This window comes from Bos indicus, chromosome 8 (assembly GCF_029378745.1).
Source record: "Bos indicus isolate NIAB-ARS_2022 breed Sahiwal x Tharparkar chromosome 8, NIAB-ARS_B.indTharparkar_mat_pri_1.0, whole genome shotgun sequence".
NCBI lineage: Eukaryota > Metazoa > Chordata > Mammalia > Artiodactyla > Bovidae > Bos > Bos indicus.
The window spans coordinates 70166050-70189312 of NC_091767.1; positions in this window are offsets into that span (position 1 = coordinate 70166050).

Sequence of the window (23263 nt, forward strand, 5' to 3'; positions counted from 1 at the left end):
TATGCCAGCAAATTTGGAAAACTCAGCAGTGGCCACAGGACTGGAAAAGGTCATTTTTCATTCCAATCCCAAAGAAAGGCAATGCCAAAGAATGCTCAAACTACTGCACAATTGCACTCATCTCACATGCTAGTAAAGTAATGCTCAAAATTCTCCAAGCCAGGCTTCAGCAATACGTGAACCGTGAACTTCCTGATGTTCAAGCTGGTTTTAGAAAAGGCAGAGGAACCAGAGATCAAATTGCCAACATCTGCTGGATCATGGAAAAAGCAAGAGAGTTCCAGAAAAACATCTATTTCTGCTTTATTGACTATGCCAAAGCCTTTGTTTGTGTGGATCACAATAAACTGTGGAAAATTCTGAAAGAGATGGGAATACCAGACCACCTGACCTGCCTCTTGAGAAATCTGTATGCAGGTCAGGAAGCAACAGTTAGAACTGGACATGGAACAACAGACTGGTTCCAAATAGGAAAAGGAGTTCGTCAAGGCTGTATATTGTCACCCTGCTTTTTTAACTTATATGCAGAGTACATCATGAGAAACGTTGGACTGGAAGAAACACAAGCTGGAATCAAGATTGCCAGGAAAAATATCAACAACCTCAGATATGCAGATGACACCACCCTTATGGCAGAAAGTGAAGAGGAACTAAAAAGCCTCTTGATGAAAGTGAAAGTGGAGAGTGAAAAAGTTGGCTTAATGCTCAACATTCAGAAAACAAAGATCATGGCATCCGGTCCCATCACTTCATGGGAAATAGATGGGGAAACAGTGGAAACGGTGTCAGACTTTATTTTTCTGGGCTCCAAAATCACTGCAGATGGTGACTGCAGCCATGAAATTAAAAGACGCTTACTTCTTGGAAGGAAAGTTATGACCAACCTAGATAGCATATTCAAAAGCAGAGACATTACTTTGCCAACAAAGGTCCATCTAGTCAAGGCTATGGTTATTCCAGTGGTCATGTATGGATGTGAGAGTTGGACTGTGAAGAAGGCTGAGCGCCGAAGAATTGATGCTTTTGAACTGTGGTGTTGGAGAAGACTCTTGAGAGTCCCTTGGACTGCACGGAGATCCAACCAGTCCATTCTGAAGGAGATCAGCCCTGGGATTTCTTTGGAAGGATTGATGCTAAAGCTGAAACTCCAGTACTTTGGCCACCTCATGCGAAGAGTTGACTCATTGGAAAAGACTGATGCTGGGAGGGATTGGGGGCAGGAGGAGAAGGGGACGACAGAGGATGAGATGGCTGGATGGCATCACTGACTCGATGGACGTGAGTCTGAGTGAACTCCAGGAGTTGGTGATGGACAGGGAGGCCTGGCGTACTGCGATTCATGGGGTCGTAAAAAGTCGGACATGACTGAGCGACTGAAGTGAACTGAACTGATACATATATATGTATGTATCTTTACCTTATTGGAGTCTTTTATGCCAAATTATTTAACATACCACATTTCAACTCTATGTTTCAACTTGAGTTACATTATGTTTTATTTTATCACTGACCTATGGGATGCAATAAAACAATTAAAATACTAATTGTACCTTAAGGAAAAAAATTCACTCAAATTTATTGCTTTAGTGACATTTTAAAATTAAAAAAAAAAAGAACTGGCAAAACATTTTCTTTCTTTTTTCTTTCCTTCCTTTCAAATTAAATTATTATCTTGGTAAGTAATTACCTTTTGTGCTTCTCTTCCCTCCATCCCCCATCAAAAGATATCACATATGTTAAAAATCTAGAAGGTATTAAAATAAACAGATAGAAAAATTTAAGACCTTTATTTTCAACATTTAGAAAAAAACAGCTTACATTTTTTGATATTTCTTAATCTTTTTTTTTCATGTATCAGTTTTTCTCAATTGAGATCATACTGATAAGCAATCATGTATTATTTGTGTGTGTGAGAGAGAGAGAGAAAGAGAGCATGCTGCACACATTCCATCTTACGGATACACCATCAGGTATTTAAACCTTCTGCTATTGTTGGACACTTAGTGCAATAGACTGAATGTTTGTCTTCCTATCAAATTCATGTTGAAACCTAATCCCTAATGTGATGGTGTATGAAGATGGTGTGTTTGGACGGTGATTAGGTCATGAGGATGGAGCCTCCTTGAACAAGATTAGTACCCTTATAGAAGAGACCCCAGAGGTCTCCATTCCTCCTTCTGCCATATGAGGACACAGGAAAAGACAGCTGTCTATAAACTAGGATATAGGCTCTCACTAGATATTGAATATGCCAGTACCTTGATCTCCCAGTCTCCAGACTGTCAGAAATATTTTTCTGTTGTTTATAAGCCATCTAGTTTATGATGCTCTGTTATAGCAACCTGAATAGACAAAGATACTTAGTCTTTTTTTCTTCATTTCCCCCCTATTTCTAGTGTCGTGAACATCCTATATGTATATCTTTTCCCTGACTCTTTTTGCCCTTATATTTTCTTGGATCAAAGTATATGAATTCTTCTTTCCTCTTAGTATATATGTAGGTTCATTAAATGGTAAAAGTTAAAGGGTTATGTACCTAACTTAGTAGGGGACAGGAAGAGAGGAGTAAAATATTTCTATGGGAAGAATAAATAGGCCTCTTTTGGGTAGGATAAATGGATTTTCAGAACAAACAAGAGATAAAGTTTGTGATGATATTTGTCTATACAGGTAGATGAAAATTCAGTTAACTATCAGGAAGGAAAAAAAGGAATTTTTTTTGAGCCATACTGAGGATTAGAACCCAGGGAGCAGATTCTTAGAAAGCTCTGAGACCTGTTGTGCCTGTCAGAAGTCAAAGGTATAGTCATATATATTTTTGAGACAAAGGATCATACATCAAAATGACATACCATATTTTACATTAAGGTCACCAAGGATAGGTAACAGGTACCAAGTGAACAGTAAGTCACCATGATTCCCTACAGAGCCCGAAAAGAACAGTCTTTTTTCCCCTAATTGGAATATAATTGCTTTACAATGTTGTGTTACTTTCTGTTGTGAAAGTACATTGTGAACATTGTGAATCGGCCATATGTATATATATATATTCCCCGCCTCTTGACCCTCCCACTCCCCCATCTTACCCCTCCAGGTCATCGAAGGGCACTTGGCTGAGCTTCCTGTGCTATCATAGCCCGTTCTCACTAGCAACTGTTTTACACGTGGTAGTGTATGTATGTCAATGCTACTCTCGTAAGAAGTTCCACTGGTAGCCTCAGAAGAGAGAAAAAAAATGATCTTATGGTTGAGCAGGCACTCCCATCTTCAAGGGGCTCTGGTTAATATGTAATGCAGGCGTGTTATGGAGAGAAAGAGGAGGCTCAAACACACATGCAGAGAGAATTTTATGTTCAGTGTTTCTTGTCCTGCCTTAAAATATAAATTTTATTTCATCAGATGTATTTCTGTTCCTTCAAGGCCATACAGATTCCCCAGAAAAGGGATCTGGGGTAAGTTTTATTATTTGATCTCTTTGGGGAATAAATCTACCTTGAAGAAATAATTTATGGTAGACTTATTTCCCAGAAATCTCTGCTTTTAGTCAGACCAGGGATCTTCAAGAGGCTTCGTTCTACATCTGTTGCATTTCAAATGTTTTCAGCTTAAAATATTTTTTATATCAACTCCTGGATTCTAAATGGGTCCTCATGTGTATTATCTGATTATTTTCCAGGACTCTTTTACTAATTTATGCTTTTATGAAGCAGAGTCAAGTATTAACATTTTTAGAAATCATTACTGATTTGATAAATTAAAATTGGTCTAATTTTCAATTTTTTAAAATCACTGAGCTTAAGTCTTTGAAAAAATTGTTTGCTTCCCTATTTGTTTCCTTTTTGAATGAATTATGTTTGCATGCTCTTTTACCTACTTTTATTTGCTAAAAAATTTACTAGTGGATTAAAATCCTTCAGATCTTAAATACTCAATTGTGACATTAGAATATTTATGCGAGCAGACTGAAAAAATTGTGTGTTTATCTTACCAGCGTGAAGAGAAATAAGAATGCATTTAATCATCAAATTCCTTAATAATTTTGAAAAACAGAAGGGTCAGGTTATTTAATCAGGACAATTTTGATTGTTATCCTAGATATTTTCAAAGTGAAAGTTTGGACCGAAGTCCAACACCAAGTTTTTTTAAAAAACAAACTCTGTGGGCTTTTAAAATTAATGCTCCAAATTCCATGGAGGCTAATCTTCCAATGACTTTGTGTGGTGTCTCAAATACCTCAGCAATCCCAAATTACAACTTTGTGTTTTCACTTGATTACATTAAGTGCACTTCATTCCATAGCTATGACTCCAAAATAATGTTTTTTAATCTGCTCAAATCTCCTATATTTAACTTTCCTGTTTAGCCATAGCCAATCAAAAGAAAACACTGTATCACTCTAAGCTGTTTCTTTCAAAGGTGATCCATTGTCTGTTTGTAGAGATTAAAGCAAAAGAACTTGGTCACAATTTTTCCAATTCTAAACCACCTACCGACCTTCCTCTGAGATTTATAAATGTATTTTCTGGAATTCTACTGCAGTATCTATAAAAGCAGGTCTGCTTGTCAGAATATATTTTTTCCTTACAATCTCATTTCCTATCTTAAAGGCAAATTGTCAGTGCCTGGCACAGTGCCTGCTATAACTAGTTCCATAAATGTTTGATCATGTTGACTGGAACCAACTCAACCATCGGTAAAAGTAAAACGTCTCTAACTTGGTTGGCGGAGATGATTATTTTCAAAATTATGCTGAGTTGTATCACTGACAGAAACAAAGGGATCTTCAGACAAATCTGGTGGAGCTACCTGTTGCTTTCCCCATGGCATCCTCCTGAGCTGTAATGGCCACTCTTCCCCTACCTTCACTCCTTGCTACATTGGAGCCATGAGATGCTGTCCCAGGGTTGACCCCTTGAGATGGTTCCATGTAGGCTAGGACTTCCCAGGTGCCACGCTAGTGGTAAAGAACCCACCAGCCAATGCAGGAGACTTAAGAGACTCAGGTTTGATCCCTGGGTTGGGAAGATCCCCTGGAGGAAGGCAGGGCAACCCACTCCAGTATTCTGGCCTGCAGAATCCCATGGACAGAGGAGCCTGGAGGGCTGCAGCCCATAGGGTCACAAAGAGTCAGACACGACTAAAGCAACTTAGCATGCATGCATGCAGTCTGGTTCTGAGATCTGAGCTTTGTGAATAAGCTGCCACATCCCTTCCAGGAATTCACAGCTGGCACAGCAGGTTCTTCCTCTCGAATTGGGGTGGGGGTGAGGGGTGATAAGGGTGAAAGGTGACAGAAGAGATGTACCCTCTGCAGACCTTTCCTCCTCCTACCTGCCCCTGAAGCAACACCATCTGTTCTCCAAGGGGTGCACAATGAGCAATGAGCCCCTCTAGCTGGAATGTTCTTACAGGGCAATTCTGGCTTCTGCAGGGGAGTGTAGGGCCTAAACTTGGCCCCCAGCCCAGTCAGCTGAGCTCCACTGCAGTGGCACCATGCTGCTCAGCCCCAGAGGCCCCATAGCCGGACCACTTCACACTCAGGTGCACCTAACCGCTTCCCCCACACCCCAACCCCAAGCTTCCCCACCGGGATCTCAGGCCCCAATCTATAAAAGGTGATGTCTGTCTCTTGGCTAAAGCACCAGGATCTGCCCAGACATTTCTGCAGCAGAACTAGAAGAGAGAAAGCTTCCACTGCCCCCAGCTCTGTCCTCCCACCGTTCCACCCAACCTACCTGCAGGAAAAATGTGAGGCTACAGCCTGGAGGCAGCCTGTTTCCATCATGCAGGCCTAGGGCGGGCTTCCCTGGTGGCTCAGGGAAGAACCTGCCTTCAATGCAGGAGATTCAGCTTTAATCCCTGGGTTGGGAAGATCCCCTGGAGAAGGGAGTGGCAACTCACTCCAGTATTCTTGTCTGGGAAATTCCATGGACAGTGGAGCCTGGTGGGCTGCAGTCCATGGGGTGGCAGAGTCAGACACGACTGAAGGGACTAGGCAGAGGCATCAGCAGCAGCAGGTCTAGAGCAACATCTAGACAAAATGGCGACCTCGGTTTGGAACAACCACAATCTCCTGGCCTTTCCATCTGCCAGGGAGGGCTCTGCTCTCCTCCGAGCCACCTGCTGCTTCCTCCTTTGGCTCTCTCGTTCTTGAGTCTTTCCGGTGTACCAAAGTGGAACTACCTAGCAAACCAGACTTCAGATTTTGGGGCCAAGTACAACCCATTGTTAAAGGGAGTCTTTCTTGTGGATTGCAAGGCACTTTCCGGCCTCATGGTGGGTACATGGCTGATTAGCTGCTCTGCCTGCCACAAGCTTAAGTGGGAATAAAAGTGACACACGGCATGTTTGCACCATTACGGACACTACTTTGTATACCAGTCCAGTGAAATCAAGTTCACAGGGCTAAAAATGGCTGTAAGTCCGAGGCTGAGACTTTGGCCATAATAGAGCGTGAGTAAAATGTGGTGGTGGGAAAAATACTCGGTTTTGGGGGTGTTGATCATAATCCATGTTTTTATTTTCTACCTTAAGGAAAAAGAAATGTTTTTGGTAGAGGCCTGACTTATTTCTCATTGAAATAACCGATTCCACATACTTTGGATGGTGTCATTAAATATTCAAAAGTACAGTTTGTTTTTATGGAATTTGAGTGGGCCCATTTCAAATTGTGTTGGGTTGCTGACGGTCCCCCTCACAATATGCTTGTTCCAGGGGGTGCACATGAGTCTCTTCCTGATGAAGGATGAGGCTAGAAAGTCTGTTCATGTGGGAGTGATGGCCATGATCTGGAATCTTCTCACCAGTGGAGAACTCTGCTGCTGAATAACCAGTCGGGATGTTGAGAAGCACATCAAATACTTTCAAAGTGGTGGAAACACATACTATTTTTTCCTTTATTTATTTTCTACTTTCTAAATGAACCTGTATGATTAGAAAACATAAAAAATAATATAATGCTATATACCTAGAGTTATACTTTCTATAGTTATATCTACTGGTAGTGAAAATTTTAATGGCTTTACATTTTTCATATTTTCCAAGTTTTCTGAAATTATTATGTATTCATGAGACTTTGTTAATTATAGAACCAGGAATTTTTTAATAAAATTTCTTTCTTAACAAAACAAGCAAAAAAATCCACTTGACAAAAATGAATTACAGATGGATATGCAAAAAGGAAAGGAAGTTTAACATGTTTGAGAAAAAAAATACAGAAGACTTTATTCATTACCTTAAGCTAGGGAAGTGCTTCTAAATCAAGACATAACATACACTAGCTGTGAAAGAAAACTTGATAACTTCCACTGAAATGTAATTAAGAATGCATGTTCACCCAAAGCCACCATAAAAGACTCATAGAATAAGAAATATTTCTGGAAAAAATAATTGTCACATATACAGCTGAAAAAGTTGTTAGAAATATTTTTTCTACATTGAAGATATATACTACTATATGATATATAACGTTTATATTACTAAAAATATTAATTCCAGAATCTATAAATAACTCAAACAAATCACTCATGATAAAAAAATGATGGGGGGGTGGTGCTTCCCTGGTGGCTCAGTGGTGAAGAGTCTGCCCGCTAACGCAGGGGACTCTGGTTAGATTCCTGGTCCATATAGGAAGATCCCACATGCCTAACAGCGACCAAGCCCGTTTTCCACAACTATTAAGCCTGTGCTCTAAAGCCTGGAAGCTCAACAAGTGAAGCCTAAGAGCCTAGAGTCTGTGATCCACAAGAGGAGAGACGACTCTAATGAGAAGTCCAGGCACCGCAGCTAGAGAAAAGCCCATGCAGCAGCAAAGACCCAGCACAGTCAAAAAAATAAACAAAAAAAATTTTTTTTTAACGATGGTGTCCAAAATATGGGCAAAGGACATGATTGGGCACCTCAGAGAAGAAGAAACACAAACATACCAAAATGTATGAAGATAACAGCTTAACTTTGTTAGTAATCAGAGTAACACAGAGATACCATCATACATCCAACAAAGAAGAGCCAAAGGTCAGGTCTGAAAAGGCAAGTGGTGATGAGAATGTGAGCTACTAAGAACTCTCCTACACTGCTGGTGTTTCAGCCATTTGGGAAAATACTTGGTGTGATCTTGTCAAGTTCAGCGTACGCATACACTATAACCCAGCGATTCCAATTCTACTTATCTACCCAATGAGAAGTGCTCGAACATGTGTATGAGATAACAAGTGCAAGAATACTCAAAGAGGTGGTTTTTATAATAGCAAGAAATTAGACAGCAGAAAAATATGCCATAGCCCTGGAAATGATGCTGTAGTGAAAAAGATGGAACCCAGCTACACACACACCAGTATGGCTATGTCTTAGTAACATAAGGCTGAGAAAAACACCAGTCCAACAAGACGATATATGTACAATATAACACCACTTCCCAAAGTTTTGAAACAACCAAACCCGAGCCGCATATTATTTAGGGATGCCCACACAATACGATAGAAAATTTTTAAAATCATCCAGAAAATGACAAACACAAAATGGATATTAGGGGTACTCTGTTGAAAAGACAGGTAGTGGGATTGGGGAGTTACACATTTGTAGCTTCAACCATGCAATGTATTGGTTGGATTATAGTTTTTAAATTCGGTAAGGGGTTCACAGTTGTCTTGGTCCTTACTATGTCTTATAACTTGGCTATATGTAACATTTTGTTCTGCTATTGTTGTTTAGTCACTATGTCATGTCTGACTCCTTTGTGACCCAAGGACTGTAGCCTGCCATGCTCACTGTCCATGGGATTCTCCAGGCAAGAATACTGGAGCGGGTTGCCATTTCCTTCTCCAGGGGATCTACCCCACACAGGTATCAAACGTGTGTCTCCTGCATTGGCAGGCAGATTCTTTACCACTGAACCACCAGGGAAGCCATGTAACATTTCAATATACTGCATATTACATCATTTAAAAATATCACAACTATAGAAGGAAACATGTAGCATGCCCAAAGCCTGTAAGTGGGACTCCTTTGATATGAACTTAGTTTTGACTCGGAATTCCAAGCTTATTTTTAGGCTGTGCTGGGTCTTCATTGCGGTGCACAAGCTCTTAGTTGCTGCAAGTGGGCTTTCTCCAGTTGTGGCACTTGATGGCTTCTTTAGTTGTGGAGCTCAGGCTTCCCTTATTGCAGAGTACGGGCTCTAGAGTCATCAGGTTCAGCAGTTAGGGCTTGCGGGCTCAGTTACCAAGTGGGATTTTAGTTCCCCAACCAAGGATCTAACCTGTATCCCCTGCCTCTTGGAAGATGGATTCTCAACCATTGGACCACCAGGGGAAGTCCTGGGATTACAAACTCTTAGATCCATCTGGTCATGATGTATTGTTGTCTTATTAAAGGTGCTTTTAATTTGAAAAAAAAAAAAATCCTGATTATAATCACTGGTATGGGGATTGAGGCACAGATTCATTTCCTTATTCCCTCTCTCTGCTCCTTAGCATCTTCCCAAATGATCATGTCCCTGAAGGTGGCTAAGAGGGAGGAGGTGGAATGAGAGTTGATGGCCTGCTTTTTTAGGGCTCCCTGCAGACCATACCTACCCCACCAGAGTAGGGTATTGGACAGACCTCTGGGCATCCCAGGTGGCACTACTGGTAAAAATCCTGCCTGCCAGTGCAGGAGACTTAAGAGACATGGGTTCAATCCCTGGGTGGGGAAGATCCCCTGGAGGAGGACATGGCAACCCACTTCAGTATTTTTGCCTGGAGAATCACACAGAGGAGCCTGGTGGGCTACAATCCACGGGTTGCACAGAGTTGGACATGACTGAAGCAACTTCACATGCATGCACTGGCTATCGTCTTCACTGACAGGGCAACCCTCTTGACCTGAAGTCACTCTTTGGGGGTGAAAAACAGGGTGAGAGCTTTGTTTCCTGAGTATACTGAGGGCCTCCTCTGGCCTTGCAGTCCTCCCAGGGGTCAGGTTATCAGACTGACACACAATCCTTTACTTCTCAGCAGAACTGCTGGAAGGGCCATGGTGGTACCATGATTCCTGGGGCAGTGAGGGGAGATCTGAGGTCAGGGGCAGTCTAGTGAGGGGATGGGAAAAGCAACTGCCTTATGGAGAAGTGGAGGTAAGAGAGATATACAAAATCGAGGAGCCACTGTGAGCTCCTGCCACAAACAAGAGGGACTCCCAGGAGGGGAGTGCTGTCACCATGGGAATCATCTCCTTTTTCCCTCATGGGGTGATGGCTGACCTGGAAATGAATCCAGATCTTCAGTTTCCAGCCCAGGGCACTGTCATGACAACCTTTCCTTTTCTTCTCTGAAATCCCACACACAGACAACTTTTTACACAGTATTCAAAGTGGGGGAGGTATGGGAGTTCAAGCTGTCGGGAGTCATATGGACCTTCCATCAAAGAAGTAACCAGGCTGTCATGCTTAGCATTTAAAGTCAGGGGCTGTCAAACCTTTGTGGCAGTGGTTTAGTTGCTCAATTGTGTCCAATGCTTTGAAATCTCACGAACGGTAACCGGCCAGGCTCCTCTGTCCATGGGATTTTCCAGGCAAGAATACTGGAGTGGGTTGCCATTTCCTTCTCCAGGGGATCTTCCTGACCCAGTGATCGAACCCATGGCTCCTGCATCTCATTGCAGGCAGATTCTTTACCACTAAGCCACCAGAGAAGCTCAAACCTTTAAGACTCACAAAAGTGTAAACTGAGATCCAGAAATCCAAAAGAGTTTCCCAGGTGGTGCTAGTGGGTAAAGAACCCACCTGCTAATGCAGAAGACATAAGAGTTCAATCCCTGGGTTGGGAAGATCCCCTGGAGGAGAGCATGGCAACCCACTTCAGTATTCTTGCCTAGAGAATCCCATGTAGCCTGGTGGGCTACAGTCCATGGGGTCTCACAGAGCCAGACACTGCCGAAGCAATTTCGCATGTATACAGAAATCTAAAAAGCGCAGAGGTCAGTCCAGGTTTTAAACTTTCTTGCTCCATCTTCTTGAGTTTCCTGGCTGCCCGGCTGGGTATGTCTGAACATGACAAGCCCATAGCTTTCCTGCTGTTTGTGTTCCACCTGTGTGCAGATGAGCAGAAACAGGAAGAAAGCCTTTCTGTTTAGCAGCAACACCACCCCTCGCCGCCAAATCTCCCCTTCCCCACCCTGCTTCTCCAGCCTGGCTTCCTTCACCACAAGTCTATATAGCCTTTAGCTCAAGGAGCCAACATTAATTACTGGTGGGGTTGGAGCAATAGTGTTGTTCCTTGGCTCCAAGCCAGGCTCCCAGGATGTGCGTCAGAAAAAGCCAGTGAGTGAAATTCCAAAGCAGTGTGAGTCACCATGGGGGAGGAGGAGAGACCAGAAGAGAAATCAGAATGAGAATCTGAGGGCAGACCCACACAGAGCCCTGGGGTCAGGGGCCGGGTGAGGGATCTGGAATGCTCACCTGCCCAAAGATGGGATCATGCATTCCTAGCCAGGTAGTTTCTCTCTGAGGTCTGGGGAGGGCGGGAATTGACCAGGAGGCCTGCCAGTAGGTCCCACCCCTGGATACAGTGACCATGCCCCTTACCTGGCTCCCCATAGGCTGGCATTTGGATCCCAGCCCTGAAAAATCCCTCTGGATGTTTCTTCACTCATTCCCTCCCTCCCACTGACCTGGCCCAGGACACTGCTTCCAGACGGGGAATAGTGACAAGCCAGCCGGGCCCCAGAGGAGAGGCGGCAGGTAAGTCCATCACTCACATCTCACTGGCCCCGAGACCACCCTGGGCATCTTTCTCTATGCTTGGGGGAAAAGACAGGAGTTGTGTCAAGCCCCATCTTTCCCTATCTGTGCTCACCTGTCCCAACACTTAGTACAATGTGGGATTCTCACGATGTGATCTTGTGGAAGAGCTGTGAAGGCAGCTTGAAGGGCAGGTGGGTTAGGAATCTTACCCATCAAGATGCAGTAGCCCCTTGACTGTGTGTGGCCCAGAAACCCAAGGCAGCCAGTGTCAGGGCAGAAAGTGGGGGGAATGTCTACAGGTGGCCTGGATCCTACTCTCTCCTTGTGAACCTAGCCAGGAGGGAAAGGGAATCGAGGAAGGCAAGCCCCTCCAACCGCCCATTTCATGCTTATCAATCAAAGCGGCCACTGGCCAGGATGGAGTACAGTAACAGCCTATGATTCTGGGGCCATTGTGGCCCTCAGGCTTACTCTGTCTCTGCCCCTCTCCTACCTGAAGGGTCGCTGCCAATACCAGAAACGCCTCCAGTTACACTGAGCCTGGCCTTTCCTTCCATCTCAGCCCAGTCCCTCTGTGACCCCTTAATGGCCTCCTCCCCACCCCAGGAGCACCCCAACTTTTTAGGCAGTGGGATCCATTTCTCTGAAAACAAACTGAACACATCCCTAACCCCATTTTCATCCTCTCAGACTTCTACCTCACCCAGTTTGGCTCTTTTTTCTAGTCCCCCATGAGTAAGAAATCTCAGGCTTGCTCTAGGAATTGCTTCAGGGCAGCAGAGATCCCTGGGCTAACCTGTTGTTACTTCCTTGCAAAGGAGCAGAAGAGTGAGGGAGACCTTTTGTTTTAGGAACCAGCCTAAGACCATGGGTGTGTGGGCTGTGGCGACTCAGGCAAGGGGCTAGGTCTCCCATGGGTGGCCATGAGCCTTGGTAAGCTGGAAAGGGGGAGGTGAGCACAGCTTGGGTTTCCCTGGTTGCTTAGAAATAAAGAACCTGCCTGCCAATGCAGGAGATGTAGCTTCCACCCTTGGCTTGGGAAGATCCCCTGGAGAAAGAAATGGCAACCCACTCCAGAATTTTTGCCTGAGAAATCCCACGGACAGAGGAAACTGGCAGGCTACAGTCCAAGGGGTCACAAAGAGTCAGACTCGACTGAGCGCGTATGAGCACAGCTTGGCTAAGAGGAGCTATGTGAGGTCACCATTCAAGGATTCAGCTGATCATCTTTAGAGTTAACCTTTGTCCGAGGTTCTAAGGCATAGTAATTTTAGGTCTTCTCTGTGTTACCAGACCTTTAGGCTTCAGGGCATATTTACTCATCTCTAGCTGTTAAAACCTGTTAGTTCTGCTGTTGGAGATTATATACATATATATATTTATATACACACATGTGCATCCCATCAGCTGAGTTAAAAACCCATGCCTCGAGGCATGAAAATGTCTCCATATTGTTGACACCCTATAGGGCAATCTGGGATAAGTATGGGCTGGAGGAGGACTTTGAGACAAGTTTCAGCTGGTCCATTCCTGCTTTTCTGCTTTCTGTCTCACTAAAAACATCATGTGATAACAACACACAGAGTTTCCAAACTGGGAATCTCATCTCACAGCCCCAACTAGTCTCCCTAACAGGAGGAGACTGAAGTCCAGAGATGAAAGCATGGTGCAGGGGCCAGAGCCTGGTGTGGCCACAAGCTCCCTGGGTGACTTTCCTGGGCTGTTTTCTGCTCTAGGCCTCAGTTTTCACATCTGTAAGTGAGGAGGATTATTTGTAAGTGAATGAAGAATGTGTTAATGCTCTAACATCAGGGGATGAGGGGACTTCCCTCGTGGTCCAGTGGCTAAGACTTTGTGATCCCAATGCAGGGAGGCCTGGGTTCAATCTCTGGTCAGGGAACTAGATCCCGCATGCCACAACTAAGACCTGGTGTGGCCAAATAAATAAATATGAAAGTAAAATAAAATCAGGGCATGAGGTTGTAAGGGGCTCAGGGGCTGTGCCATCTCCTCTCAGAGGCCCCAAGCTAGCTGCCAAAATAGAATTCTTGTTCTGTGCTGCCCTGACAATTCACATCACTCCTTGATGCTTTAATGTCCTCATCTACCAAGTGGGGATAATAATAGTACCTCCTTACAGGATGGTTTTGAAGTTTAAATGAAGTAGCACATGTAGCCCAATAGTGGGCATGTAATAAACTCTCCATAAATTATTGGGACTTCCCTGGTGACCCAGTGGTTAGGAGTCCCAGCTTACATTGCAGGGGGCATTGGTTCAATCTCTGGTTGAGAAACTAAGATCCTATATGCTGTGTGGTATGACCAATAAACAAAATTTTAAAAATAAATTATTATTATTAATAATTATAATTAAACTTAAATCCCTTGATGGCATCACTATAGTTTTATAATCCTCACAATCTCTAGCAATGTCTGGCACTATGCGTGAGTGCTCAGCTGCTCTGACTCTGTAGCCCTCCAGGCTCCTTTGTCCATGGAATTTTCCAGGCAAGAATACTGGAGAGGGTTGCCATTTCCTTCTCCAGGGGATCTTCCCGATCTGGAATTGAACCCTCATTTCCTGCATTGCAGGCGGACCTTCCGCCACTGAGCCACCAGAACCCCAACGGCATGGGAATCCAGCTTTGGCCTCCACCCAATTCTCTTTCTTGCCTTGTTGGAGTCCAGGCACCAAGAAGACTCCAGGGCCGGGGCAAAAGATGTAGGGTGCCTCTGGAGGAAACGCAGGGTGCAAAGGAGGACTAGGTCAGTCCCTTACTGAATAGCCCTGCACAATCCTTTAACCTTGGTCAAGAGCAGCTCCAACCCGACTCAAGTCTGGCTACCAACATGCAGCAATGCCCAAGGCAGATTCCAAGTTTAGGCCAAGCTGACCTTGAGGAGAAGAAGGGGACGACAGAGGATGAGATGGTTGGATGCCATCAGTGACTCAATGGACATGAGTTTGAGTAAATTCCAGGAGTTGGTGATGGACAGGCTGGCCTGGTGCATTGCAGTCCATGGCACTGCAAAGTGTCAGATAAGACTGAGTGACTGAACTAAACTGAAATGACCTTGAGGAGAACACTGAGAACTCAGAGTGTTTACTAAACAAACCCTGTACTCTGAGTGTGTGTTAGTTGCTCAGTCATGTCCAATTCTGTGGACAGACACAGGCTACCCTGTGAACTGTAGCCCACCAGGTTCCTCATGGAAATCTCTAGGCAAGAATACTGGAGCGGGTTGCCATTCCCTTCTCCAGTGGTGCTCTGAGTAGGGCAGCCAAATTTAACCCAGCTTTATTGCCACACGATTATGTTTTCAAGATGCTCCATTCTGTGCCATGCGTTCCTTTATCTGGAGGCAGGAAACAGTAATACACACTCACCGTGGACCACTTCTGAGGGACAATAGAAAGCGTTCCCATCCCTACCATCCTTATTATCTCTGTAAGCTCTAGCACAACAAGATACCGAGGGAGAAAACTGGGTCAGAAGACAGGAGATTGGGGCCCTCTGGATACACTTTCCCTGCCCTCTCTCCCTGCCCTTTCTCAAATATCGCAGCCACGTGGAAACTCATGGGGAACAGTTGGGGCTTTTTATAATTTTATTTGTTAACAGTTGGGGCTATTTTTTATGTGTGTGCTGCAATGCCTCATGAAAAAGTTGTGAAAAAAAAAAAAAAAACAGGTCTATTTTGGGGTGATCAGCCTCCTCAGAGCTTCTCACTTGCAGCTCCACAGGCTCCAGGAATGAGCCTGCCCTCTCTCAGAAGTACTGTAGCTTACCTGAAGTGTGGGATTCTGGGCCCAGATGCACTGGCTAGGGGATGCATTTATATATGTGTGTGTGTGTGCATGCGTGCTGTCGCTTTAGTTATGGTTGCTTCAGTCATGTCTGACTCTGCAATACCATGGACTACAGCTTACCAGGCTCCTCTGTCCATGGGGATTCTCCAGGCAAGAATACTGGAGTGGGTTGCCATTTCCTCCTCCAGGGGACCTTCCTGACTCAGGGATCAAACCTGTGTCTCTTATGTCTCCTGCATTGGCAGGCAGCTTCTTTACCACTAATGCCACATGGGGAGCCCCATATTTATATTTATATGCACATGTTTATATATTTATTTTTGGCTGCGGTGGGTTTCATCCTTGCAGCACGCAGGATCTTTCATTGTGATGCTCAGGTTCCATAGTATATGGGCTCAATAGTTGCCCCATGGCACATGGGATCCTAGTCCCCTGAGCAGGGATTGAACCTGCATCCCCTGCATTGGAAGGTGGATTCTTAACCACTGGACCACCAAGGAAGTCTGTAGGGGATACATTTTTGTACCCTTCTTGTCACTTTTTTGCCTAGAAAGCAGGGCAGAAGTAACACCATCTAGTTTCTTTCTGCTTCTGGCTGTTTTAGTAGTGACTTCTAATATACTGTCCTGAGAAATGAACATCCCAGGAGACTCAGGGTAGATCACTGCATTCATGCTGATGGTCCTTGCAGCTCTTTAAAAACTTAAGCCTACGAGTGCTCAAGTTTCCCTACTGAATGAAGAGCCATTTCAAAGCTGCAGTATATGTTTTATGGTGGCTTCAGCCAGCTGTGGTTGCCCAGGAGGCAGGGTCCAGGTAGGGGACTTGGGTGGATGGGCAGAGAGGTGTGCATACTCAGATGTCCACCAACAAAGCTGTAGCCTAGCCTGACCCAAATGGGAGGGGACTCTAGTTCCTGCTGGAAGCAGCCCTGCCACCCCACAGTGTGGCTGTAGGAAAGCTGCAAAGGCTACCTGGGCTTGGAGGATCTCGGGCAGAATTCACTGCTCACCTGCTTTGCTCATTTTCTCATGATCTTCCTGCGCATCCCCCCTTCCCCGCTTACCCTCAGTCCTATGGGCCATCAGGCACCAGGCTAAGGTAGGCCTGAAATTGTCCAACCCTAGTAGGTCAGATTATCAGAATTCCAGCCCCCAACCCCAACCCCACCGCCTCCACCCATCCAAACCTCATGCTCCTGTGCTGTCTGCACTCCATAGGCAGCCCGGGGCATACGGGTGCACGTGGGGCTGCTCCTCCTTTCCAGCATAGGGCCGTGATGGGGAGCAGGCAACAGTGGGGGAAGAGTTAGAGGGGGCACACAGTCTCTGATCTCAGCCCGGGAAGACGAGATCATCTAGCCACCCCTTGACTTTGGGCAAGAAATATTGTTGTCTTCGATGGGAGATCAGAGAGATGATGTTCCTTGCTCAAAGTCACACAACCATGATGGAGGGACTATCAGAACTGAATTCAACTCCTTCTCTGTTTTGGTTTCATTCACTCTGGGCTCTTGGGGCTGCTATGGTCCACATCTCTGCCCTCAGTAGGCTTTGTGGGGGGGCCCTCCTCTTCCCTTGACTTCCTTCTGTCTTGACACCCCTGCCCCTGGGGAGTAGTCCCAGAGATGCCCTTCCATTATCCTTTAAAGACACAGCACCACCTGCTTCCAGAGGTGTATGGCTGGCCTCTCCAAACCACCTCCTCCCCACCCCTGACTTTTTTTCTTTTCTTTTAAAAATTTTTTTACTTATTTATTTATTTTTGGCTGTGTTGGGTCTTCGTTGCTTTTGCATGGGCTTTCTCTAGTTGTGGCGAGCAGGGACGACTCTCTAGTTGTGGAACATGGGCTTCTCACTGTGGTGGTTTCTCTTGTTGCTGAGCACCGGCTCTTGGGTGCTCAGGCTTCAGTAGTTGGTGGCTCCTGGGCTCTAGAGCACAGGCTTGATAGTTGTGGTGCATGGGCTTAGTTGCCCTGCAGCATGTGAGATCTGCCCAGACCAGGGGTTGAATCCATGTCTCCTGCATTGGCATGCAGATCCTTTACTGCTGAGCCACCAGAGAAGCCCTCCAAACCCTTTTCTCAATCATTCCCTATTTCTCCAGAAGTTCTCAAATTTTCTTTGACTGAACTGGCCCCCAAATGATGACAGCTCATTTAAAGAAAGCTGCAAGTGGGGATGATGGCAGAATGGGGTTCTCTCTCTGCCTCTTACCATGTGTCTAATCCCTCTGCCCTCCTCTCCAAAAAGCTTCCTTCCACACTCAGCCTTGGCAGCCATCAGCTGATATTTTACTGAGTCCCAATTTGGGTCAGGAGCTGCTCCAGTGAAAAGAACAGCTAATAAAATATAGGCCGTCCATGCTAGGAACTCATATCAGATGTCAGTACTGGAATGAGCATTGAAGGTCACCTGATCCAACCCCTGTACAAGGGGGAGCTGAATCTCAGAGAGGTCTGGGAACCGTCTGCCACACAGCTGCATAAAAGCAAATTCCAGGCCTCTTGATGGCCAGTGGATCACTCTTTTCAAATCACCGAACTAGAATGTGCAGATGCCTGCAGCATGGGATGGCCCATGACCCCAGTACTTACCCTTCAAGTAGCCCCTTGACTCTCTGAGATGGCCTCTCTCTTGGTTCTGGGGCTGAGTGTCTCAGCCTATTGGGCTTGGGCAGCAGAAGCCACACTGTGGCCCTGAGAAGGACTCTCTGTTTGGGCTGACTGACCTGGTGGTCAGTCAGGAAAGCAAAGCCTCTTTCCTTTCCTCACTGTGTGCTCATTCCTTTGCCCTCTCTTTCCCCTTCCCATCCAGCCGAACTGTGAGCCTGGAGCAAGCACCAAGCAATGGCAGCTGGAAGAAAAGGCCAGTATGACCTGAGGAGGTCTTCTATGGACAGCCTGTGAGTAGCCACTGGGTGATGTCAACTCCTTCCCCATTGTTTTCCTCACCCCAAGCATTTATTTACCTGTCAAGGATTTATAGAGGGTCTCTTGAGTGTCTGTTGCCTGGTGCTAGATGAGCATGAAGGGTCCTCTTTTGAATAAGCACAGTTAAAGACTCTGATGCTGGGAAAGATTGAGGGCAGGAGGAGAAGGGGGTGACAGAGGATGAGATGGTTGGATGGCATCACCAACTCAATGGACATGAGTTTGAGCAAACTCTGGGGATGGTGATGGACAGGGAAGCCTAGCGTGCTGCAGTCCATGGGGTCACAAAGAGTCTGACATAACTGAGAGACTGAACAACAACTTCCCGTAAGAGTCCTCAGTACTGTGAGGGACAGAGAGAACCAATGATACAGCAGGGTGACTGATATTATTAGGGGAGTCTAGAGGAAGGGTTTGGAGAAGGCAATGGCACCCCACTCCAGTACTCATGCCTGGAAAATCCCATGGACGGAGGAGCCTGGTAGCCTGCAATCCATGGGGTCGCTAGGAGTCGGACACGACTGAGCGACTTCACTTTCACTTTTCACTTTCATGCATTGGAGAAGGAAATGGCAACCCACTCCAGTGTTCTTGTCTGGAGAATCCCAGGGACGGGTGAGCCTGGCGGGCTGCCGTCTATGGGGTCGCACAGAGTTGGACACAACTGAAGTGACTTAGCAGCAGCAGAGGAAGGGTTGGGAATGTAGAGTTTGTAGGGGATACTCACTGAAGACTTCCTGGAGGAAGTGACATCAAAGCTGAGACTGGAAGGATGAGTGAGTAATATCCAAATGAAGAGGGTGGAAAGAGAAAGAGTGTTCAGGCTTAGGGAATCCCTTGAGCAAAGGCCCAGAAGATTCCGGTTTCCTAGTGGGGATCTGGAGGTACCTCCTGAGCCTTGGGCAAGAAGACTGAGAGATTCTAGGCTTCCAGATTCAGCTCCTTCACCCTGCAGGGGCTCTGCATCTTGAGAAGCCTGTTTTTAGTCTCCTACAGAGACATTACTTTGCCAACAAAGGTCCGTCTAGTCAAGGCTACGGTTTTTCCAGTAGTCATGTATGGATGTGAGAGTTGGACTGTGAAGAAAGCTGAGCACCAAAGAATTGATGCTTTTGAACTGTGGTGTTGGAGAAGACTCTTGAGAGTCCCTTGGACTGCACGGAGATCCAATCAGTCCATTCTAAAGCAGATCAGTCCTGGGTGTTCTTTGGAAGTAATGATGTTAAAGCTGAAACTCCAGTACTTTGGTCACTTCATGCGAAGAGTTGACTCATTGAAAAAGACTCTGATGCTGGGAGGGATTGGGGGCCGGAGGAGAAGGGGACGATAGAGGATGAGATGGCTGGATGGCATCACTGACTCGATGGATGTGAGTTTGAGTGAACCCCAGGAGTTAGTGATAGACAGGGAGGCCTGGCGTGCTGCAATTCATGGGGTCGCAAAGAGTCGGACATGACTGAGCGACTGAAGTGAACTGAACTGAACAGGGTGGCAATGGCACAGGCCCACTGCACACTGCTGGGGAGAGAGTCATGCTTGTGCTTAGAAGCTTCAGTTGTGTCCAACTCTTTGCAACCCCATAGACTGCAGCCTACCAGGCTCCTCTGTCCATGAGATTTTCCAGGCAAGAGTACTGGAATGGGCTACATTTCCTTCTCCAGGGGATCTTCCTAACCCAGGGATTGAACCCAGGTCTCCCACATTGCAGACAGGTGCTTTACCATCTGAGTCACCAGGAAAGCCCCAAGAATACTGGAGTGGTTTGCAGTTTCCTTCTCTAGGGGATCTTCCTGACCCAGGGATCAAACCCACATGTCTTACATCTCCTGCATTGGGAAGCAGGTTCTTAACTGCTAGTGCCACTTGGGAAGCCCAGGAAGAGAGTCATCCCAAGTCAAAAAGTCTGTGAGGTGGGCTTCACAGAGGCTTGAATGTCCCAGGCGAGGGCTGAAGAGAAGCAAGGCTAGTAGCCAGCAAGTAGTTGAAGGGCTAAAGCTGCCTGGGAAACAAATGGAACATGCAGGCTGGAGAAGGGCACAGTGGGTAGGGTCTGCATAGCTTGGGCTGGCACCAGGGAGGGATCTTCAGAGCCACAGGGAGAGGAGGGTTTGGTGCTTCAGGGGTGCCTACCTGAGAAGTGATGGAGAGTTCTCTCCCCAGACCAACCTCCTGCTCCTGAGCTTCAGGAAAACAGCAGCGCAGGGTGTCCAGGAGGAGGGTGGTTAAAGAGATAGATGGTGGAGGGTGACTCTGGGGGACAAGTTCAAGGGGTTTATGTCACCAGGCAGGAGAGTCACAAGGGAGCTGTGGTGAGGGAACAGATGATGGAGGGAGGCAGGAAGCTAGAATGGAACCTGCCTCCAAGCTGCTAGCAGCCCCTAAGGCTGCGGCCAGGCGCTGTCCCCATAGAGTGAGTAAGCCCAGTGATGCAGGTCCTTGCTTGGGCCACCAGCGGGAAGGCAGTGCAGACACCCAGCCAGCCAGTGATGTGGGGCAGTCAACAGCCCATTCTGAAGTGCTCTGAGGAGACAAGCAGTGGTTCCAAGCTGCAGGGACTGGGCAGAGGGGGCCAGTGTGTATGTGTAACAGAAGAAAGGAAAAGGCAGAGAGAAAAAGAGGCTGGGAACCTTAGTAGAAAAACTTCCCACTCAGGCTTGACTTGGGAAGTACCGTTGACCCTTTAACAACAAGAGCTTCAACTGTGCAGGTCCATTTAAAGGCAGATTTTTTCCCCCAATAAATATGTATACAGTTGGGGCTCCCTAATCATGGGTTTCTGCATCCGTGTGCATGCATGCATGCTAAGTCACTTTAGTCATGTTAGACTCTTTGCAATCCTGTGAACTGTAGCCCACCAGGCTCCTCTGTCCATGGAATTCCCCGGGCAAGAACACTGCAGGGAAACCTGAGAACAGGGAGGACCAACTGTATTCATTGAACTTCATCATTTTATATAAGAGACTTCAGCATCTGAGGGTTTTGCTCTTCCAGGGGGGGCTCCCAAAACTAATCTCTGGTGGATCCAAAGGAATGACTGTAATCAGAAATCAGGAAAATGGTCTCTCCAGGGCTATGGTGGGCGGGATGCAAGGGGAGGGGGAGGGGGAGGTGGCCTGTGTATGAAATCCTACGAAGGGCTAGGAGCTGGGGCCTGGGACAGGGTTCAAAGTGGGCCGCTGACAACTCCTTGGTTGCTGGCGAGGGGACCCAGCCTCAGGGAATGGCTTTGTTTTCCAGGATTCTGGCGTTGGCAGGCTGGGTAAAGATGAAGCTAACGTGGTAGCCAGATCCTTGGTCTGGGAACCAACATCTTGAGGCTGTCTTGAGTAGCTGGAAGGTGTGAACTGAGGGCCAGGGTTGGGTGGGAAGATCTGGCATTGACCACAGTTAAGGCAGAGGCTGAAGGCCGGGACTTGGTAGTGACCTACCTCTCAGGCTGAGAATCTTCAACTGCCCTGATGAGGAGAAGCTGGGATCTGGTGCCTATTTCTCCAAAAAGGGAAAGGGCATTGGTTCTATAGCTGCAGGTCCTGTAGCACCTTGACTTTGAGTAGAGATCAGTTCTATTTTCCTGCTCTGTGCTGCATTGGGGCTGTCCCTGCTGCCGGGACGTGTGAAACGTGAAGCCAACAGGCTGGTGCTCTGAAATGGGTGCTCTGAAAGGGACTAGGGTGTCAGATACTCTGCTTCCCACCCCCCACATGGCACCCATACAGAGATCCCATGCTGTGCTCTTTTGTGATGCAGTGACCTCTGACACAGCACCCTCGATCATCCTTAATCTCTAATCCAGCTCTAAGTGAAAGTTGCTCAGTCGTGTCTGACTCTTTGCGACCCCATGGACTATACAGTCCATGAAATTCTCCAGGCAAGAATACTGGAGTGGGTAGCCTTTCCCCTCTCCAGGGGATCTTCCCAACCCAGGGATTGAACCCAGGTCTCCCGCATTGCAGGTGGATTCTTTACCAGATGAGCCACAAAGGTAATCCAGCTCTAGGTAGATTCAGAGGAGGAGTAGATTAACGCACTTACTGAACATGGACCAGGCCAGAAAGCAGGAACGTCTTGGTGGGCACCTTCTCATTATAAGCATTCATGGATGGGAAGCATGCATCAGGCAATAAAAAATTAATTTTTTCTTTGCCTTTATTTTTTGGCAATTATATGTTGCAGAAACTATTATTAAAGCATATTTGCATTTTCAGAGGATAAGTTGGAGATGTGATGGAGTGGGATTAAGTGGGAGACACGTCAGTCTGGGCTTTTAAAAAATTGTCCAGAGGTAATCCACAAGATGGATAAAACCAGATTGAGTTGACTACTGTAATTACTCGCAGTCAAGATCCTCATAATTAAGGATGAAGATCCTTGAATACGGCAAACTTCCTTTGAGGACCACTCATATTACAGATGTCATCCCTTGTAATCTGTTATTCTCCAGAATTTTGAGAGGAGGGCCCAAAGTTGCCATAGATAATGTCACCACGGCTAGTGTCTTGGTGGCATTTCTTTAAGAGGGCAGAAGGTACAGGTGAACGCCAGGTGGCAATAGATTGAATATGGGATAGAAGAGGAGCCTGCTGGACAAAAGGGAGAGGGGAGAAGGCCTACATGGTAAACAGGTGCAGGTGATACAGGGACCCACTCTGAAACTCATTAAGGGCCACGGAAATTGGAGACATAGTCTGTAGCTGCAGGGGCGGTGATGGAGGGAGGAAGGCCCCCAAACACCAGAAAAAACGTCCCTTTTGGCAGAGCTGTCTTCCTCTTTCCCTGGGCAAACGGTGGAGGCCCGGGGCTA